The sequence below is a fragment of the Sciurus carolinensis genome (assembly GCF_902686445.1).
Source record: "Sciurus carolinensis chromosome 14 unlocalized genomic scaffold, mSciCar1.2 SUPER_6_x, whole genome shotgun sequence".
Classification (NCBI taxonomy): domain Eukaryota; kingdom Metazoa; phylum Chordata; class Mammalia; order Rodentia; family Sciuridae; genus Sciurus; species Sciurus carolinensis.
In genome coordinates, this window is record NW_025920104.1 from 3,920,511 (window position 1) to 3,941,216 (window position 20,706).

General features: G+C 35.4%; 1 non-coding gene and 1 pseudogene across 1 annotated transcript; both read right to left on the minus strand.

The window, feature by feature from the left end:
* Positions 1-7,678: 7,678 nt before the first annotated feature.
* On the minus strand, positions 7,679-8,020 carry LOC124973127 (renal cancer differentiation gene 1 protein-like; annotated as a pseudogene).
* An 11,883-nt stretch (positions 8,021-19,903) lies between these two features.
* LOC124973182 (U6 spliceosomal RNA) lies at positions 19,904-20,006 on the minus strand. The gene has a single exon (XR_007106633.1). It is a non-coding gene; the product is annotated as a U6 spliceosomal RNA (small nuclear RNA).
* Between the last annotated feature and the right edge of the window lie 700 nt (positions 20,007-20,706).

The window sequence follows — 20,706 nt, forward strand, 5'->3', positions numbered from 1 at the left end:
TATTGATAACATTTGAGAAGTTCTAAATGTCAATTTATTTTTGTTCTTTGGTCATTTTGTACTTTTGACCTTAACCAGAGAGAGGCATATGAAATTGTATAAATCATTAATAAAATTTGTTTTGACTTACAAACTTGTATGCAGTTTTTATGTACCTATGGCATATTAAGTCATTTTATTTCTGCCTTGAGAAAGCAATTAGTGTAAAACTATACGTATATGTAGTGTGTATGTTGACTTTGAAGAGTCCTCATATCAATAAAATAGATTAATTTTGCCAGTTTGAAGAGCTAATTTTACTTAAATATTAATGTCAGTTATTAACATCAGAATCAATAAAGTGTTTATGGAAAAATTTATTTACCCTTTTCCTGTTTCTTGTTTTATTTTAGCCAATGTATTTGTGAAATTTGAACAAATTTACCTCTCAAAACCAAAACATTGGGAAAGAGATGGTACTCCTTCACCTATGATGCCAAATGAAACCAGATTAAGAAATCTCACATTAAGAAATATATATTTTTTGTCATCAGCTGATACTGAAATAGAATTCAGAAAATACATGTTAACCAGGTGAGGATTTATGTTTTAGAAAACACCCTACTATTGCTCAACTGTGACCTACTTCTATTTTCAAAGGTATTCTGCTCCACTTTGTGTTTACATAACAAAAACAGTAGTTAAAGAAGGTGAAGAACAACTTCAGACTCACATGAGAAAACTTTTATAGGAAAAATTCCAATTATGTTGCATTCAACTTACTGCCTGTTGAATGACCTAACAGATCATGATCTTTGTGAGTTAAATGAATGTCCCTTGGATCCTGGTGAGTATTTGATTATTAATCAATCTGAAAAGGTATAGTAACATTATTTTAAAACATTACAAAATGATAGTTAAAATTTAAATTATTAAATTTGAAATGAAAAAGTATACTTTTGTAGAGGGTAACAAGAAAGTGGATTTAAAATTATTTATGGTGTGACAGCTAAACTTAAGCTTTATTAGATGAATATAATATAAACTTGCATTTCATTATTTGTTAGAGTTAAATATTTTTATAAAGCACTTAATGCAAAATGGAGTTTGCAAAGTTCAAGAATTGCTATTTCTCTGCCAATCTTTATGATCAAGTTAAATTAAGGTGCACATTTCACTCTTTGTATTTCAATGACCTTTTGGTTTCATGGCTATAATTTTCTTATTGCCCATATAGATTCTGATTGCCCAAGAGAAAATGGCAACAAACACAGTCTATGTGTTTGCCAAAAAGGATTCTAAATATGCCTACACAGGAAAGTGTAGGTCATGTCTTTAGAATTCTTCCTGACCTACCAGTACTATAAGGGTTTGCATGCTGGTAAGAGGAGGGCAGGTATGGTCTGGGATATGACATGTTGATTTTTCTCATTCCTTTGTGTCTTGTTTTGCCTTCTTCATCAAAAAAAGCTTCTCTGGATCATGTAATTGGTATTATGTGTTAGGTCTTATTATTATTACCATGTAACAGATTACTCCAACAACAATGTTTATCATCTTGTAGTTTCTGTGTGTCAGGAATCTGGGTGCAGCTTAACTGGGTCCTCTGAGTGTCTCTCATAAGGTGGTAGTCAAGGTAATTGCCTAGACTGCAGTCATACCAAGTATATTCACATGGTTGTTGGCAGGATTCAGTTCTTTACTGGGCATTGGACAGTTTCATGTCTTTACTGGCTGTTGGTTGGAAGTCTCTCTGTTTCTTGCCATGTGGCCCTCTCCATTCAGTAACTGACCCAGAGAGCAAGCACAAGGAGCCATAGAGCCAGGCACAGTGACACATGTGTATAATTCCAGCAACCTGGGAGACTGAGGCAGGATGATAATAAGTGTGAGGCCAGTCTGAAAAACTTAGCAAGACCTTGTCTCAAAAATAATAAATGGGGGAGGTTGGTGCTAAGGATGTGGTAGAATGCCCACAAAGGCTCATGTAATCCCTGATATGGGGAGTAGGGTCTGGCAGAAGAGCTAGAGTATAAGCAAGATGGAACCACACTTATAGCTTACTCAGGGATTCTGTCATAATTTTTTTTTCTTTGTGAAACTTGGGAATGGACCCAGGAGTGCTCTACTACTAACTACATTCCCAGTACGTTGTAAGAAATTGTAAAAGAGAAGATTGTATGTAAGAGGCTGTTTGTTAGTTTTGAAGTGGTATTCAAACAAGAAGATACCTCACTATTTTATTCAGCTTTTGTACTGCTGTGACTAAAGGACTGGCCAGCACAATTTTAGGGGAAGAAAAGATTGAGGGCTTATGATTTTAGAGGTCTTAGTCCATAGAATTCTGACTCCATTCCTCAGGGCTTGAAGTGAGGCAGAACATTAAGGCAGAAGAGTGGGGCCCAGGGAAATAGCCTACATGGTGATCAGAAAGCAGGGAGAGAGACTCCACTCGCCAGATACCCAAAGCCACACCCCCAATTCCTGCCTCCTCTAGCCATACCCTGCCATTTCAGTTACCACTCAGTTAATCCCTATCTGGATTAATTCACTGATTTGGTTAAGGATATAACCCAATCATTTCTTCTCCAAACCTTGCGTTGTCTCACACATGAACTTTCGGGGAACATCACATCTGAACCATAACACACACAGATTGACTCTGATTTAATATTTAGTTTTTATTCCGTACTTGTTTTTTTCTATATTTGTCTATTCATGTCCTTGATCTTTTACCGCTCATCTATTTTTTTCTTCCCAAGACTCCCCAACCCCTGGGGGGGAGGGAATAGAAAGGTATCAATTGTGTTTTTATTCTTTGGCAGCCAAAACTCATTTCCAAGAGCAGTATTTGGTTAATTCTTAAAGGATCTTGACAGGCATATGGATGAGAATGGAAGTTCTGTATGGTTTAAATGACCAGATTGTCTGTAAAATTAGTTAACTTACTTAAGCAATTTTGAAAAGTAGTTGTAGGAGGTTTCTCAGAGTATGGGGAGACATGAATTTTTGAAATATATGAACATAAATGGTTTGCTTACTGTCTCCCAGATTTTGGGGATTTTTAATTTTTTTTTTCCTTTGGTGGTATTGGGGTTTGAACTTAGAGGTACTTTACCACTAAGCTATTCCCCTATCCCTTTTTATTTTTTTATTTTGAGACAGGGTTTTGCTAAGTTGTGGAGACTGGTTTTACTTTGCCAAGGCTGACCTCAAACTTATTAACCTCCTGCCTCAGTCATCTGAGTAGCTGGAATTTAAAAGGTTTTTGTGGGGCTTTTATATTTCTCTGAGTTATTGTATATTTGTGTTCTAATGGTATTTTATTTTTCTAGGGTACAAAAAATGTGCTATTCTTCAGCGCATCATGGAAATTCTACAATATATCAAGCATGAAGTTCCCATCATTATTGTGTTCAGAGTAGTAGGTTTTGTGTCTTATAGAGGTACCTTAGAACATATTACTTATGATTTTGAAGATCCAGAGATGATGGAAATGGTAAGGTGAAAACAAAATGTATACATAGTGTCTGATATGAAATTTAGATGTACTAATTATTGCTAACCTTAAAACATAGAAGAGCTGGGTGTGGTGGTGCTTGCCTGTAATCCCAGCAGCTCCAGAACTGAGGCAAGAGGATCACAAGTTCAAAACCAGCCTTGGCAACTCAGTGAGGCCCTAAGAAACTCAGCAATATCCTGTTTTTACATAAAGTATAAAAAAAGACTGGGGGTGTGGCTCAGTGTTTAAGTGTTACTGGGTTCAATCCCTGGTAACAAAAGAAATCCCAAAAGAGCAGAAATCTGTGCTGAAGAGAAATTTGACTGTTACAAATTTTATGTTAAGTGAAGGTCTTCCCTGTCTAGGCCTCTGTGCTGACAATTCCACATAAAATAGACATGAAAGGTAGAGATAGCCTAAAGGTCAATGGCAGCACCATGAAGAAAGCAGTAAGGAAAATTATAAAAGTACACTGGTCTAGTGTAATTTAGTAAAAAGGAAAAATGAGTAGTGGATACCATTTTTTTCTTTTGATTTCGAGGACAAGAAAAACCTTTATGTTTTGTAGGAATTTCAACGTAGAGAACAGTTGCTAGAGTAGTACCAAGAACTCTGTATTCTTCACTAAGATTTAGTTGTTAACTTGGCTACATTTGCTTTATTATTCTACCTGTACATACACATGACATTTTTTCTGGACCATTTGAGAGTAAGTTAACAGGTATTATGCCTCTTTAGTCCTAATACTTTAGTGTCTGTTTCCTAAGATCCATGATATTCACTTATATAATCATAGTATAATTACTAAAATCAAGAAATATAATGTAGTTGTAATACTATAAATATGCAGAACTTATTTATTTGCTAGTGTCCTCATAACACCTTTTCTTCCCCTCCCTTGTGTAGGGGATTAAATTTAGAGGCATTATACTATTGAGTCACAGCCTCATTTGTGTGTGTGTGTGTGAGTGAGTGAGTGTATGTAGTGCTGGGGATCAAACTCAGGGCCTTGAGCATGGTAGGCAAGTGTTCTACCACTGAGCCACATCCCCAACTCCCATATCTTTTTGTATATTTTGAGACAGTCTTGCAAAATTGTATAGGCTGACCTGGAACTTGTAATCTTCCTGCCTCAGCCTCCTAAGTGCCCCACCACACCCAGCTCCAATAATATCTTTAATAGTATTTGTTTTCTTTATTCAGAATCCAATTCAGGATCATTCATTGCATTTTTTTTGTTGTTGTTTATTTGTTTTGGCACAAGGGATTTAACCTGGGAGTGTTTTACCACTGATTTACATCACCAGCCCTTTAGGTGGTTCTTCTAGTTCTAAGCTTTTTATAATTCTTTGATTTTCTAAAACACATATATTTGATTAGGTTTATAGAAATATTTAAAATGTTATTAATTTAAATGAGAGCTGACTCATTTGAGGTGAAAATATGAATTTGAAAATTTCTATATAAATTATTTGACAGGTTAAACCTTCTCTTGATGAAGCTTTTGTCATTCAAGAACAGAATGTTACTTTAAATTTCATTGGTTCAAGAGGGGCAAAACCTGGCATCACTAAAGAGAAAAGAATTAAATATTCAAAAGAAGTCTTACAAAAAGAAATACTTCCTCATATTGGTGTTAGTGATTTTTTGAGACCAAAATAAGTATATTTCTTAGGGTATTTTAAATTTTATTGTTTTAAATTCTCTACTAAGATATAGTTAAGATAGAGTGTTTTTCTTAAAGCTAAATGTAAAGAATGATGTTTTTTGATAATATTATGGGGGAGAAAACAAAACAAAATGTTTTTTCACTTCTTTTCCCTTTTTTTAAAGATATATGGTTCATAGGTTACTTCTGGCCACTTTGAATACAAGAGAACTAGATGACAGAGAACACTATGGAAACAAAATACTGGATCTTGCTGGGTCACTATTTGAGTTCTTATTTAGAGGGTAAGATGTTACAGTAGGAAATTGTTGAAATAAGGAAATTGATTATAGATTGTTTCATTACACTTGGAGTTGCTAAACCATCTTGGTACCATAATATGTACCTCTGAAACTTGCCATGTTCTCTTTGCTACTTGCTCAGATTTAGTTTGGGTTCATATCTGGGAATGATGTTTGTGAACACAGTGTATTTCTTGTTTTTGTTTGTTTATTTATTTATTTTTTATGCTGAGATTGGACCCTGGGGCATTTTACCACTGAGCTGCATTCCCAGTTCTTTTAATGTTTATCTTGCTAGCTGCTGAGGCTGGCCTTGAACTTGTGACCTTCTTTCTTCACCTTTGAGGAGTTTGAATTATAGGCACATGCCACTGTGCCCAGCAGTGCATATTTTCTTTATTCCTCTGGTAACCTTGAAGAATGAGTGAGAAAATAATACATTGCCTTGATTTTCTTTCTTCTTCTTTTTTTTTCTCTGCAGTGCTGAGGATTGAACCTGGGGCCTTGTGCATGCAAGGCATGCGCTGTAACACTGAGCTATATTCCCAGCCATGCATTATTTTCTAAGTTCTGATACTGGAATTTTTATTAGTCTTGTTTTATATCTTCTCTTAAAGTATACATACATGAGCTAGAGGAAAACGTATGAAAATATTAGCAGTGATCATTTCTTTGAGTATTGTGATTTTATAATTATTTCTTTTTTCTTTTGGTGCTGGTAATTGAAGCCAGGGGAACTTTACAACTGATGTATATCCCCAGATCTTTTAATTCTTTGAGACAGAGTCTCACTAAGTTGCCCAGAACCTTGATAAATTGGCTAAGGCTGGCCTCAAATTTGTGATCCTCCTGTCTTAGCCTCCCAAGTTGGTGAGATTACAGGCATGCACCACCACACCTGGCTTTTTATTTTCCCCTACATTTATTTATTTATTATTATTATTATTATTTGCTTTTAATAAGCTTATTTTTATACATTTAAAACTGCATTTTCACATATTTAAAAGAAAAATTTTTATAATACTGAAATGTGTATCTCTTTTTTATAAAAATCACACAATATGTGTGATCTTGAACTAAAAAAATTAATGAAGATCTATGACCTAATATGCTGAACAAAACTATTCTTTGTCCATTCATATGTCCCCTTGCATTGCCCCCACTGTGGGATTTAGGAATATACTTCTGGACACATCTCCATATCTACAGGGAACTAAGATGCCACATCAAATATGTTTAAAAAGTTATAATATGGTAGAGCATCAAAGTTGGCTTACTTTTGACACAAACCATCAAAAAGCAATATAAGATACAGGATACATAAAATAGAACACTGTTACTGAGATCAAATAATATGCCTTTTAAATTTGATACACTGGAAACAAAGCAATTTCCTTTGAATTATTAGATAAATAATGTGCAACTTAATTCTGAGTCACAAATCTGATAATGTATTTTTAAAAAATCACTTAAACATACAAAAATATAAAATACAAGAAATATTAACAATGAGAGCAATTAACCATAGAAATAAATAGGGCAAAAACATGCATTCTCTCTTGACATGCTTTCATTTTCTTACATGCTTTTTTTAAAAAGTATCTTCATAGGTCAAAAAATTATATTTTTTAAAAACTATTAACAAAGTTCAAATCCCCATTAAAAAAGAGAATGGTAACCTTCAAGTCAATGAATTTCATATTCATACATTTTTAGAGAAACAATTACAGTATTCATGCTAAAAATATGAAGAAAAAAGCATTTAATTATGTTTGTCAAATCTTTTATTCAACAAGAATTTAGCAAGTGTTGTGTGACACTGTTTCAGGTGCTAAGGACATAAAAGCAAGACTCAATCATAGGTTTTGGAGAATTTACCATAATGGATTTGGATCTAGCATAGGCAACCTTAGTTAACTCTTTTGGACCATAAAATAAGCTCAACTTCAAACTTTATCATTCTTGTAACTTGATGTATATAGTATGCTACTGGTAGCACTATTAACAGTAATTATCTACTGATGGAATTAACTTCCATAAATGATTCTACAGAAGTTTAGAGGGCAGAAAGTATTTAAGAAAAACAAATGCTGGTCTGCATCAAAACTAACAGTATTCTTCTTTCATAAAATCCAGAAAAAAATCATTCTGATTATACAGAACTGCTGGAGAGATCATCCTATTTTGCAGTACATGTGCAAAAATTTTATGTTAAGAAGAATGTTACACTGTCAAAAACAGGCCAAATCAGTTGTTAGGATTTAAAGAATCATAGCCTTCTTTCAAGAGGTCCTGCTAGGTTTTTATGGAAGTGTGCATTTTCTGCAATTTGAGGGCAAGCTCTTCCACTTGAGCTGATACTGCAGATGTGGCTTCAAGAAGATTGGTTAGAGAAAATGCTGCTTCTCTGATCTGCAGTTCCACTTCCTCCCAGTGGGTCCACAGTTCAGTTGCTGCTCTTGCTTGAAACTAGCTAGCCCATACTCACTGGGACACTGGGGGAGGATGCCAATAAAACATCTGAAGAAGGAGAGGAGGGAGGCAGTGGTGGGGAGGCAAAGAAACATGAAACTCCTCACAGTCAGCCATGGTGAAAGGCTGGTACTGCAGAGCCAGACCTAAACAGCAGAACTGACACCCTTTCCCCCACATTTAAAAAATATTTTTAGTTGTGGATGGACACAATAACTTTTTTATTTTCTTATGTGATGCTGAGTATACAACTCAAAGCCTCACATGGGCTAGGCAAGCACTCCACCACTGAACCACAACACCAGCTCTCCCTATAATTTTTTTGTTGGTGCATTATAGTTGTACATAATGATATTTGTTGTTACATATTCCTTTATGAACACAATATAACAATGTAATTTGGTCTTAAATTTTATTCTTGATGTTTTTATATTTCCCGTATTTTCTATAATGAACTTACAGAAACATTATTTTTAACAGCAAAACACATAGGCATTACAAAAAGATTATTAACTTTAGTATTTTGTACAGGTTTTGTTAGTTTGTTATATATTTGTACTTTTCAGCCTTTTTTGTTATTGTCCTACTGAGACTCTTTTGACACAGTTTCCTAATTGCCACATATGTGTATATAATATATATGTGTGTGGGTGTTTTTGTTTGGTTTTGTTTTGGTTTTGTACCCTGCCACAACAATTTTCACCCCCTTGTCAACAATATTGTCCTTGTTAAGAATCAATTTTGTAGATATTAACACATTTAAAGCAATACCATTTTTTCAGTGTGTTTAAGAATTTGCTACAAGAAGTGGGAATCTATGCACAGAAGTTTATTGATTAGGAAAGGACTAACTTGGAGTTGGCAATTAAAACAAGAATAATATCTGATGGCTTAAAATAGTCTTCAGCTACTGGAAACTGGGGTGACCAAAAGAAAGCTCATCAAGCCAGAGCTGGAGTATCTCAGGTAAGAGTGTCAACTAAAACTATAGGATTCATAGGAAAAAGGATATAGGACTAGTAATTTTTTAAATTTATTTACTCTAAGTCATTTTGATTTTTATTTTGTTCTCAATATGAAATCATTAGAGTTTTTAAATTATGAAACTGATATTTTTCTTTAGCTATTAGCATAACAAAGAGGAACAAAGTTTTTGACTTACGGTTTAGAAGCTCAACAGAGTTAATAAGAGTCACTACATGGGAGGTGATACAGTATGTGTTAGCAAAGCTTTGTGTATTTAAAAAATTCCAAAAAAGAAAAATATTCAAAATTCCATATTAGAAGCTGATAGAAAGAATAAATAGGTGTCCCCTTCATTTGTTGGAAAATGCATGCTACTTCAGAGTTTTTAATGTAGTGAATGCAGTCACTAATCTCAACTGGAATATTAAGAAAAAGCTTTTAAAAGGCTCATTAGGCATTTTTTAAATACACTTTTATATTTGCTTTACTTTTTTCATTTTTGTTAATTGGAGATTGAATCCAGGGTTTTGAACTGTATTTCAAGTCCTTTTGTTTTTTATTTTGATATAGGACCTTGCTAAGTTGCAGAGGCTGGCCTTGAACTTGGGGTCCCCCACCTCAGCCTCCCAAGTCCCTGGGATTACAGGATTGTACCACTACACCCAGTGTCCTTTTCTATTTTAATTTGATACAGGGTCTTGTTAAATTGCCCAGACTGGCATCAAACTTGAGAACCTCTTGTCTCAGCTTCCCAAGTTGCCACAATTACAGGCCTGCACCACCATGTCATATATATTTTCTTTTCCTGTGAGATTTTTAAAGCTATAATATTCTTATCTAGCTTTATGGATTTATGAGGTATATATTCCCTTTTGGGGTATATTGGCATTACCTGATTGATTTGGCATTCAGACAGCAAATTCAAATTCCTAAATTCTAGATGCTGTATAAAATTTTAGGATACTGCACATAGCAAAGTTAAATTTGTAGTTCCTTTTAATTCATTAAAAATTTAGTGGTACAGTTGATGTTTTTGATGCTGGGTTCACAATTTGTATAAGTCTCTGTACCAACCCTCAAGGAGTTCATCAGCATCTAGCAAAGTAATATTCATTTATATAAAGCTCCTGTACCCTGAGGTTTGATAGGATAAGTGATGCCACACTGCAAAGTCAGTTCAGTGAATTATTATTGGACCTTGTGATATGTCAGGTGCTCTCCTACATTGTAGAGCTGTAAAGATTAATAAAACAAGATCCCTGATCTTTGGTAGTTTACTACCTATACTTGTGGATGGATGTGAGCAGGTAATTACAACATGGTACAGTATCACACTAAGAGACCCCCACACCTGCTCTGTTGGAATGATGGAGAAAGGTTTTATCACAGCATTAGAGGGTGAAAATAAGTCTTTAGGTAGTAACATCTGAACTGAATCTTTAAGCATAGCTGGGAAACAGCACAAGGTGGAGAGGAAGGTAGAACTGGCAACGCACAGAAAAACTGCAGAAAATTTCTTAACATCTTGAACACATATTTTTAATGAGCTGGCTTTTTAAAAGATACCTGGTTTTAAAAACAAAACAAAACAAAAAAAGTCCATCTGTATGAAGAGATATGCAGTCACCAGGATCACAAATAAAACCTGTATTTTTCTGGCCCCTTCTGTATTAATTCCATTACAGTATTGCAATTTAAAAAAAAATCAAGTACAGAAAGAATATCTGATCTCATGAAGATACCTGGATAGAAAGGGGAGGGATATTTTAAATTTTTTCAAGTAATTAGTTTTATTTTTTGATGTGACACCAACACTACAAATTGTAGTAACTTAAAGGTCAGTCATGATACAGGATCTAAACTCCATTGATTTGTTGTGTGCTTTGAATGCATCTTTTACAAATATAGTTTTTTTTCTCAAATTCATAGTTTCAAAGCATCATAATTGGTCATTTGGAAAATAATGATTCACTGAGGAATATAGAATTTCACATGGTGACACATTTCATTACACATGTGTGTGTGTGTTAAAAAATGTATTTATTAATATCACCACTGATGTCATTTATAAAAGGCTTTATGGAGAAGTATCAAGTCCTTGGTTGTAGGTGGTTTTCTAAACTTCTGATTTTTTTTCCTTAGGTCAAAAATTTTTTAATTTTTTTGTTTGTAGATGTATACAATACCTTTATTTTGTTTATTTATTTTTATGTGGTGCTGAGGATTGAACACAGTAACTCACACATGCCAGGCAAGCACTTTACCATTGAGCCACTCCACCAGCCCTGTTAGGTAAATTTTTAATGATTTTAATGATTTTAATGATTTTCAGCAGATACTTAAAATTGTTATTCTTTTTTCATGCAAGAGATTTTATTAACGGACAGGCAGAGTGTCTACCCACAGGGTGAAAGAGAGAGAGAGAAATAAGACAGTGAGAGTGAGAGTAAGAGTAAGAGTGAGTGAGTGAAAGAGAGTGAGGAGAGAAAGTAAGTGAGAGTGAGGAGGAGAGAGCTAATATTGTTATTCATGGAGTAAAAAGTTCATTTTTAAAATTTTCTTTGATTTCTTTGCTATGTATCTAAGTTTGAATTAACATTATTGTGAATATTATTGATAACATGGTTGGTGTCAGCTGACTTTCAGGTAGAAAAGATGTTCTGTTCTTATGAGAAAAGTGACATGTTCAGAATTGTCCAAGTGCTTTTCTGAAGGACAGTCATCTTCATCACATAGTGGATATGTTTTTTGAGGACTTTCTTTTTGTTCAGAAAATTTAAAAGATGGGTATTACAGGATCAGGGTTGGATAATCATTTTTACTGTTTTATTAAAGACATTCTTGGGCTGAAAATGTAGTTTAGTTGGTTGAGTGCTTTCCTAGCATGCATGATGCCCTCGTTTGAATCCTCAGTCCTCCCACACACATACACACACAAAGACATTCTTAAGTAAAACTGACCTTTACCTGAATACAAATGAAAATGCTGGTAAAGTTTGATTCCACTGCCTTGATTTATGCTATGGTGTCACTAGTTTTATTCATTTTGCATTATCAGTACAAATGTCAACACAGTGAAATAGACAAATAATTCATTTTATTAGTATAAAATTATTTTTGACTCTCAGGAAATCTACAGAGCACACTAAGAGAGACTCTAGTCTAAAAGATTAGTACATTTTAAGAAGACCTTAACCTTTTTAGTATTACTAAATATGAGTTCAGATTTGCAATTATTACATAATACTTTAAGCAGTTTTTTTTTTTTTGAAGCACAACTTTTCATTTCTCTGGTTATACACAATGCACAGTCACACTATTCATGCAATCATACATGTACATAGGGTAATAATGTCTCTATCATTCCACCATCTTTCCCATCCCCATACCTCCTTCCTCCCATCACTCCCCTCTGCCCAATCTAAAGTCCTCTCACTACCATTATGGATCATTATCCACATATCACAAGAAAACATTTGGCTTTTGTTGTTTTTGAATTAGCTTATTTTGCTTAGCATGATATTCTCTGACTCCATCCTTTTACCTGCAAATGCCATAATTTCATTCTTCTTTAAGACTGAGTAATATTCCATTGTGGTAAATATATGCCACAGTTTCTTTATCATTCATCATCTATTTAAGAGCAATTGTGAATTGAGGTGCTATAAATATCAATGTTACTGTGTCCCTGCAATATGCTGATTTTAGGTCCTATGGGTATAGAACATGGAGTGGGATGACTGGGTCAAATGGTGGATCCATTCCAGGTTTTGTAAGGATTCTCCATAGTTCTTTCCAGAGTTCCAGCATGAAATTTTCAGTCCTACCAGCAATGTATGAGTGTTCCTTTTCTCCCACATCCTTGACAACACATATTGTTGCTAGTATTCTTGATAATTGCCATTCTGACTGGAGTGAGATGAAGTCTTAGAGCAAGTTTGATTTGCATTTCTCTAATTGGAAGATATGAAGAACATTTTTCATGTTTGTTGATCAATTGCATTTCTCCATGAAGTGTCTGTTCAATTCCTTAGTCCATTTATTGATTGGATTATTTGACGTTTTTAGGTGTTAAGTTTTGTGAGTTCTTTATATATCCTGGAGATTAGTGCTCTATATGATGGGTGTGTGGTAAAGATTTTCTCACATTTGGTAGGCTTGTTCTTCATGTTACTGAGAATAAGCTTTTTAGTTTGAATCCATCCCATTTATAGATCCTTGATTTTACTTCTTGTGCTTTAGGAGTCTTGTTAAGGAAGTCAGATCCTAAGCCAACATGAGGGAGATTTGGATCTACTATTCTTCTCTTAGATACAGAGTCTCTGGTCTAATTCCTAGGTCCTTGACCCACTTTGAGTTGTGTTTTGTACTGGTTGAGAGATAGAGGTTTAATTTCATTTTGCTGTGTATAGATTTCCAGTTTTCCAAGCACCATTTGTTAAAGAGGTTATCTTTTCTTCAATGTATGCTTCTGGTGCCTTTGTCTAGTATGAGATAACTGTATTTATGTGGATTTGTCTCTGTGTCTTCTATGTTGTACCATTGGTCTACCTGCCTATTTTGGTGCCAGTATCATGACGTTTTTGTTACAATAGCTCTGTAGTATAGTTTAAGGTCTGGTACTGTGATGCCTCCTGCTTCACTCTTCTTGCTAAAGATTGCTTTTGCTACTCTGGGTCTCTAAGTTTTTCAAAAGAATTTCATGATTGCTTTTTCTATTTCTATGAGGAATGTCACTTGGAAGTTTTTTGGTTTTTAATCAGGATGCAAATAAGGTCATGTTTTGCAATTGATATGTTTCTTATCTCCTTTCTAAAAATAATCTAGAGGTTGACCTCCATCCTTTTCTTCTTGTAGATAGTGGAAGAAATAGGACTATTTATTTTGGAAGGTTTCAAATAGTCTGGGTTTTGATGATTACATCTCATGGCTATGTTGTTCTATAAAGAGCTAATACGATCAACAGGTTTGAAGATACTTAGGGTTTGAAGTTTTTTTTTAATGTTTCAGACTTTAAACTCAGTGTGAAGTAGCACTGATCTACACCTCTAGCTCTTTTCATTTTGAGACAGGGTCTCATTAAGTTGCTGATCCTGGCCTTGAACTTGTAATCTCCTGTCTCAGGGTATCAAATTTCTGGAATTACAGGCATGTGTCACAATGTCTGGTCTCAGGATTGAGGTTTTGACACTAATACCTCTTAGATGGTATTATGTACATACAGTGTCCTGTCACCTTTCTTTTTATGATTTTAGTAACTATTGATGATCATTGCCTTAAGTTCTTGATGAGAAAGAGATTGCAAACTCATGAGATTCTAATTTTTATCATTCCTTCATTAGTTGAACTACTTCTCAAACTTTGCTTCTTGTTTCTTTAACTAGTTACCTGGTATGTAGTTATGGTGGTAAAGACAGGATAAATACTTGATTCTTTCCCTTTATATGCCAGTTTTCAAAATAATGAATTTGTTGTTCAGTATTCTTCAAAACTGAATAATGACTTTTCTTTTTGAGAAACACATAGGGGACTTCTGTTTCAGAGGACCCATCAGTGGAAATTTTTTTTTTCTTTGTAATACTGTAAACTCATTTGTTTTGTGTTATGTATTTTATGTTAAGAAAATTGTTATCATCCTCTGGCACAATATATTTAATTTCTGTGTTGGGAAAACATATAATTACTCACCTGTTTTTCTATTGCATTTGCCAACATTACATTTATCATTTCAGGTGTTCCTTCCTGGGAGACTCATTCATTGAGAAGCTGCTTAGTTTACATTTACTTTTGTAATTCACTTTTGAATGTAGAGTTGAATTCTAGAAAGTTAAATGATAACACAGTGAGCCTATACACCATATATTTTATGAGGAAAATTACATGCTGTACATGAGATATATAATGTATTTATTCCATTTGAGTACCTCCTAATGAACATCAAATGATGGTTAGTCTTCTCTCTTTCCTACCAGCAGAGAGAATGCTAGGTGTTTTAGTCAGCTGTTTTTGCTGCTGTAACTAAAAATCTGACCAGAACAATTGTAAAGGAGGAAAAATTTGAGTACTCACAGTTTCAAAGATCTTAGTCCTTAGAAGGCCATCTCCATTCCTTGGGGCTCAAGATCAGGCAGTACATCATGGAAGAAGAGTGTAGCATAGGAGAAGTAGCTTACTTGGTGATCAGGTAGCAGAGAGACTCCTCTTGCCAGAAAAATATATACCCAAAAGCCATGCCCCCAATTCCCACCTCCTCCAACCACAGCCCACCACTTCAGTTACCAGTCTCATAACTGCTGTTAGGGGATTAATTCACTGATTGGGTTAAGATTCTTACAACCTAATTTTTTCTTCTCTGAACCTTCTTGTATTGTCTCACATGTGAGCTTTTCGGGGACGCCACATATAACCATAACAATAGGGTATATAAATTAAGGCTGGAGTCTCTTTCATTACTAATATCACCCTTAATCTTTGCTGTTAGTCAAGGTGGTGTTTATAATCTTAAAAAAAGAACAAAATAATCTGATATTTTCCCCTGAATAGTGATGGCGGCCTGCATTTTGGAGAAATGGAACGAGATTGTCAGATTGCCCATGGAGCAGCCCAATTTTTTAGAGAAAGTTCAATTGAGGCATCAGACTCATATCAGGTTTATGTTTGCAATCTTTGTGGACTAATGGCAATTGCTAACACCAGGACTCATAATATGAATGCAGGGGTTGTCAAAATAATACCCAGGTGTGTGTAGGCTTGATCATTTTTTAAGATATAATCATGTTGAGCTATTAATCCAGGCAGACTGAGTATGGTGGAACAGGTTGGTCTTTTCTCAATTTTGGTAACATAACCTCTGTGAGATGCCTAGTTTTATACAAGGAAAAAGACTGATTTTTCCACATCAGTGGAAGTTTGATAATTTATCCAGAGCATTCATGGTTTTGAAATAATAAGGCCTTTCTTACACAGGAATTTTAAACAAATTTTTCTTAAACCTTTTGAGGAGGGTGAATAAAAATTGTGTCTGGCACAAAAGAAAAGGCTATAAAATATCACAGATCCTGGCTAGGGGAAAGAGGTACCCTGAAGCATTGTGGCAGGATAGGGGAACACTTCAGTGCTGCTCATTCACTTGTCATCTACAGTATCAAATCCTTACCTTTTTCTCAGGGCTAGAGAAGTGGGGTCACTACATACAGTCCTGCTAATTCTATTTATTTTATTCTTTTCAGATTTCTTTGGTGCGAATGCCTTATTCATGCAAACTGTTGTTCCAGGAACTTATGTCTATGAGCATTGCACCTTGAATGATGAGTGTTTAGATCTTTAAAGTATTCTCAACCAGATGCTTGTAAATGTGCATGTCTTGCTGGGCACAGTGGTACAGGACCATATTCCCAACAATGTGGGTGGCTGAGGGAAGAGAATGGCAAACTCAAGGTCAGCCTCAATAATTTAGCAAGACTCTATCTATAAATAAATAATTAATAAAAAGAGCTGAGGATATAGCTCAATGGTGGAGCACCCCTGGGTTTTATCCATAGTGCCAGGAAAGATAACAGAAAACCTGTTTTTTTTCTATGATATAGCATTAAAAGAATGACAATGTATTGAGTTGTGATAGAAAGCATTTTATTTGTTTTGTTTAATGATACGCATGCTTTTTTTCTCTAAATAGACAACAAAGTCTTCTAGATAGTCTTGATGTGTTTTCTTTAATTGGTATTTCTCTGTGTTTAAACAAGTGAATATAACCAAAGCATTAGTGGATTGGATTACAGAAACTTGTTACTAGGCAACAACAGAGTTGTAGTTATCTGTGACTACTTTTAGTTATTGTTGAGTAATATATTTTTTAGGTTTATAGTTCAGCACCTTCACCTGTTAAAAAGATAACAATTAGTTACATATATGGATATGGTTGACTTTCTGATTAGCAATTAGTTCAGTGATACAGATAAATAAAGATGCTTAAATGCAGGAATAAAGAGTAGGGCATGGTGATGTGCACTCACACACAGTCCCAGCTACTTTGGAGGCTGCAACAGGAGGGTCTTTTGAACCCTGGTTTTCAAAGCCAGTCTGGGCAATGTAACAAGACCACATCTATTAAGAAAAGCAAAACAAAAACCTTGGGATAAAGGATAAATGGGTAACAGTATAAATGACATGCTGAAGTCCTCTGAGAAATTTTAACTATACAATGTTAGATATGAAAGGTAGTTCTGCTGTATTGGTCTGTGTACAAAAGAGGACCTTTTTATAGGCCTGGAGGAAGATATCTCACAAACACCAAGTTGAAGTCCAGCAAGACTAAGGAATTTTCTTTTGTGGTCCAGCTCTCATTCAAAAATGCCACGTAGGTAGAAAAATCTATGGGAAATAGAAGACATTCCAGTTAGGTTTGAGTTTTGACTCTACATGAAAGATAAATTGAAAGCCTCTAAGTCATAATATTGGCCTTTGTCAGCCATCCAAATACTCTTTTGGAACCATATAATTTACATTTTAATGGCAAACTTAATGCCCTTGGGGATTCCTGACTTTACTGAATTTTTATTAATAGTTGTGTTTGATGCTTTGATTCTTGGTTCTGATTATTAAGCAAAAGCACTAGTCATTTTTTTGAGTGGCTCTGAGATTGATTACATACATTTTTTCACTGATATTTCATGTAAAATATCAAGCACAATGATTTTTTTCTGAAGCGGAAGCTTGTCCTTGGGGATTGGATGCATGGCACACATATTCTCCATCATGTTCCTTACTTAGGGGAGATACCTGTGGAGGAAAGAAGCATCTTTATTTCCTCTGGTAGTCTTTTTTTTCCCTAGTAGATTCCATGATATCATAATTTCCTGAGATGACCAAGGGATTTGTAGCAAAGTCTGCTAGAATTAGTGCAAATCCTGTGCTGGGAGACTTACTGTCTTTTGAGAGGATTCATATTCTGAGGAAATGTCACGGGCAACTTTTTTTATTTAATTTTTTTTATGGACGCAATATCTTTATTTTTTGTTTACTTATTTTATGTGGAGCTGAGGATCAAAACCCAGTGTCTGACAACATGCAAGCAAGTGCTGTACCACTGAGCTACAACCCAAGCCCTCATGATCAACTTTTGATATATTGTTGAAGTTAAAACCTGGATAGGTGAACATGCCAGTTTGAGGGAAACCGTGATAGGTGATATTTTCTGAGTAATATCTAATTATCAAAGGTCAAATAAAATATTTATTAATCACTACTCAAAATAATGCTTGGGTCATTTAGTTCCCATGAGAATTTTGCTTTGAATTTTTGAGAAAAAAAATTGAGTTATCATTAATTCATTGGTTGTTTATAAAACATCCAACTTCAACACTTCCTTTAGTTCCCTTTGAATGGGACCAGTGACTGTTTGGTCAGATTCTTCCAAAGAGATGTGGAAGAGGAAGTACTTTTAGACTGGCAGGACACTGGTTACCTTTGACAGGTCTGTGTGTGTCTAATCCTAAGAACAAAATTTTTGCCAGCTCTTGATACTCACCAGCACCCAACCAGTTACTTCATGCTTTTCTGGGCCACCCTTGGTCTCAATGGTTAGGTTGTCCTGGTCTCCAGGCAAGAGTTCTGTTTTTTGAACTCCAAACTGACACCTTTGTACCTGCAAAAACACAAGGAAAATCAGTTCTCTTCATCAAAATATCAACTTGGAAATGGTTACATTGCCAGAATTGCACATGGTGTCATCAGACGTTCTCATTGGGTTAAAACCAGCACTTTACCTACTTTTTCCAATTTCCCAAATATTTACAAAACACAGATCCTCTTATATTTCCTCTCTTTCCCTCTAAGCATCATGTATTAACCAAAACTAATGTACTTCTCTAAAAGCTTGGGGAATGCACGAGGTCAGCCTTTTCTGCCACTGGCTGCTATCACTCACCCAGACCCTTAGAAATTCTCAGTGCCAAACAGGCCATGTTAGATTGACAAACTCTCACCCAGTGCTAGTCTGATTCTTGGGGACCTCGGGGCTCTCCTATAACAGCCTAATAAATGATAAATAGTAGCTCAAGTCCAAAGTAGTTCTATTACTTTGTTCTGAGGGCTTAGTATTTATCAAATGATTTACAGAAGAACTGAGGTCAAAAATTTCTGTCAAATATATGGTGCTATCCTTGTTCTCTTATGTCAAAACTTGTTGCCTATTTCTGTGCATGTGATGAGGAGATTCAGAAGATGGGTTAATAGTAAATTCAGTTGGTTTAAGGTCAATAATGGATACCATCCTTACTTTCCCCTTCATCTTAAAGTTCACTATAGCTTTGGAAAACAGAAGAAATTAAAGTCCCTCTATGTTTACTACTTAGCAACTCAGTTACAGAGTACAAAAATTTTAAGGTTTAAAAAAGATACAGGAAGCAATGTTTGTTCATTCTATCCTAGGCCTCTTTTAAGAACCAAGTGAGTGTTTATTGTTAGTATCTTTGTAATTAGAAAGGATTTACAACTTCAGAGAGGAGTTTCCTTTTCATTTTCTTCTATGCCAAAGTCAATGTTAACTTTTTAAATGGAATTTTCTCACATTGCTACCATTAGAGAAAACCAGGTAATTCAATATCTTTCTCATATGAATGCTTATAAAGACAAAATTGATAACTGGTATGTTTTTCCTCCAAATAGCTGGCAGAAACATTTTATGTTAGCAGGTTTTGAATTGCATACTTAAAAATTGTCTCGGGGCTGAGGGTAGAGCTCAGTGGTATAGTGTTTGCTTAGCAGGTGCAAGAACTGAAGTGTGGCCCCCAGCACATGTAACACAACACACACACACACACAAACATACACACAGACAAACAATGGATCTTAATAATTTGGGATAAGTAGTAATTTGATTCACTTGTTAAAGTAATATCTCTGGCTTTTATTTATAAAATCCCAGAATTGTATAAATTTTTGGTGGTGGATTTGCTTTTGAGAAATATCTTTATTTTAATGCTTTGGGAAAGTGAAGATAAAAAGCTTGCATTTTTATCTTTTTATTAACTGAATAAAAATATGGAATGCTCCATGAATTTGTGTGTCATCCTAGCACAGGGCCATGCTAATCTCTGTAGCATTCCAATTTTAGTATATGTGCTGCCAAAGCAAGCACTTGTATAAAGGTTTTGCGTATGACCAAAACAAAAACACTATAGCACAGATGTACTGAATCTTAGCAACTGAGTAGTTGATCCCTGCCATTGCAACCTGGTGAACATGGTCTCCTTCAAAAACTTGCTGATGATATACACCCAAAAGCATACGCATGAGAAGGATCTAACCTATAATTTCCTGAGAGTTGACTCTTCTCCAGGAACACCTCCTCTTAAGAAATGCAGGTGACCAGGGAAGCAGTGCTAACTTTTACTGCAGCTCCATGCTGAAAGTCTGATTGGAAAAGTCTTGCAAGTCCAACTGGTACTTTTTCAACTGTGCGGATTCAGTTGATGCAAAGAGGGGGAAAAGTTGAGACCAGTGAGGGTTGACATATTCAAAAGAGCTTTTTGGGTGATCCAAGATGGCAGCCTAGAGGGAGACTGCACCCCCAGTCGCTCGAGATCCCAGGAGTTAAGAAGGGGAGGCATTGAGAGACTCAGACTGAAATAGAGCCACAGGTGAGTCTGCCCACTGGGTAAAGCTCGGCCCGGGTGGCAGGCCCAGATAGAGGTGGCTTATCGGAGCCGGGCAGGGCAGCTAGAGTCATCCACAGGCAACCCTGCGCACTCCAGCGGTGGGCCACGCCCACACAGCCAGCTTCTCCAGGTTCTCGGAACAGAACTGGCCTGCTAGTGAGAGCCTTTCTGACCAGAACA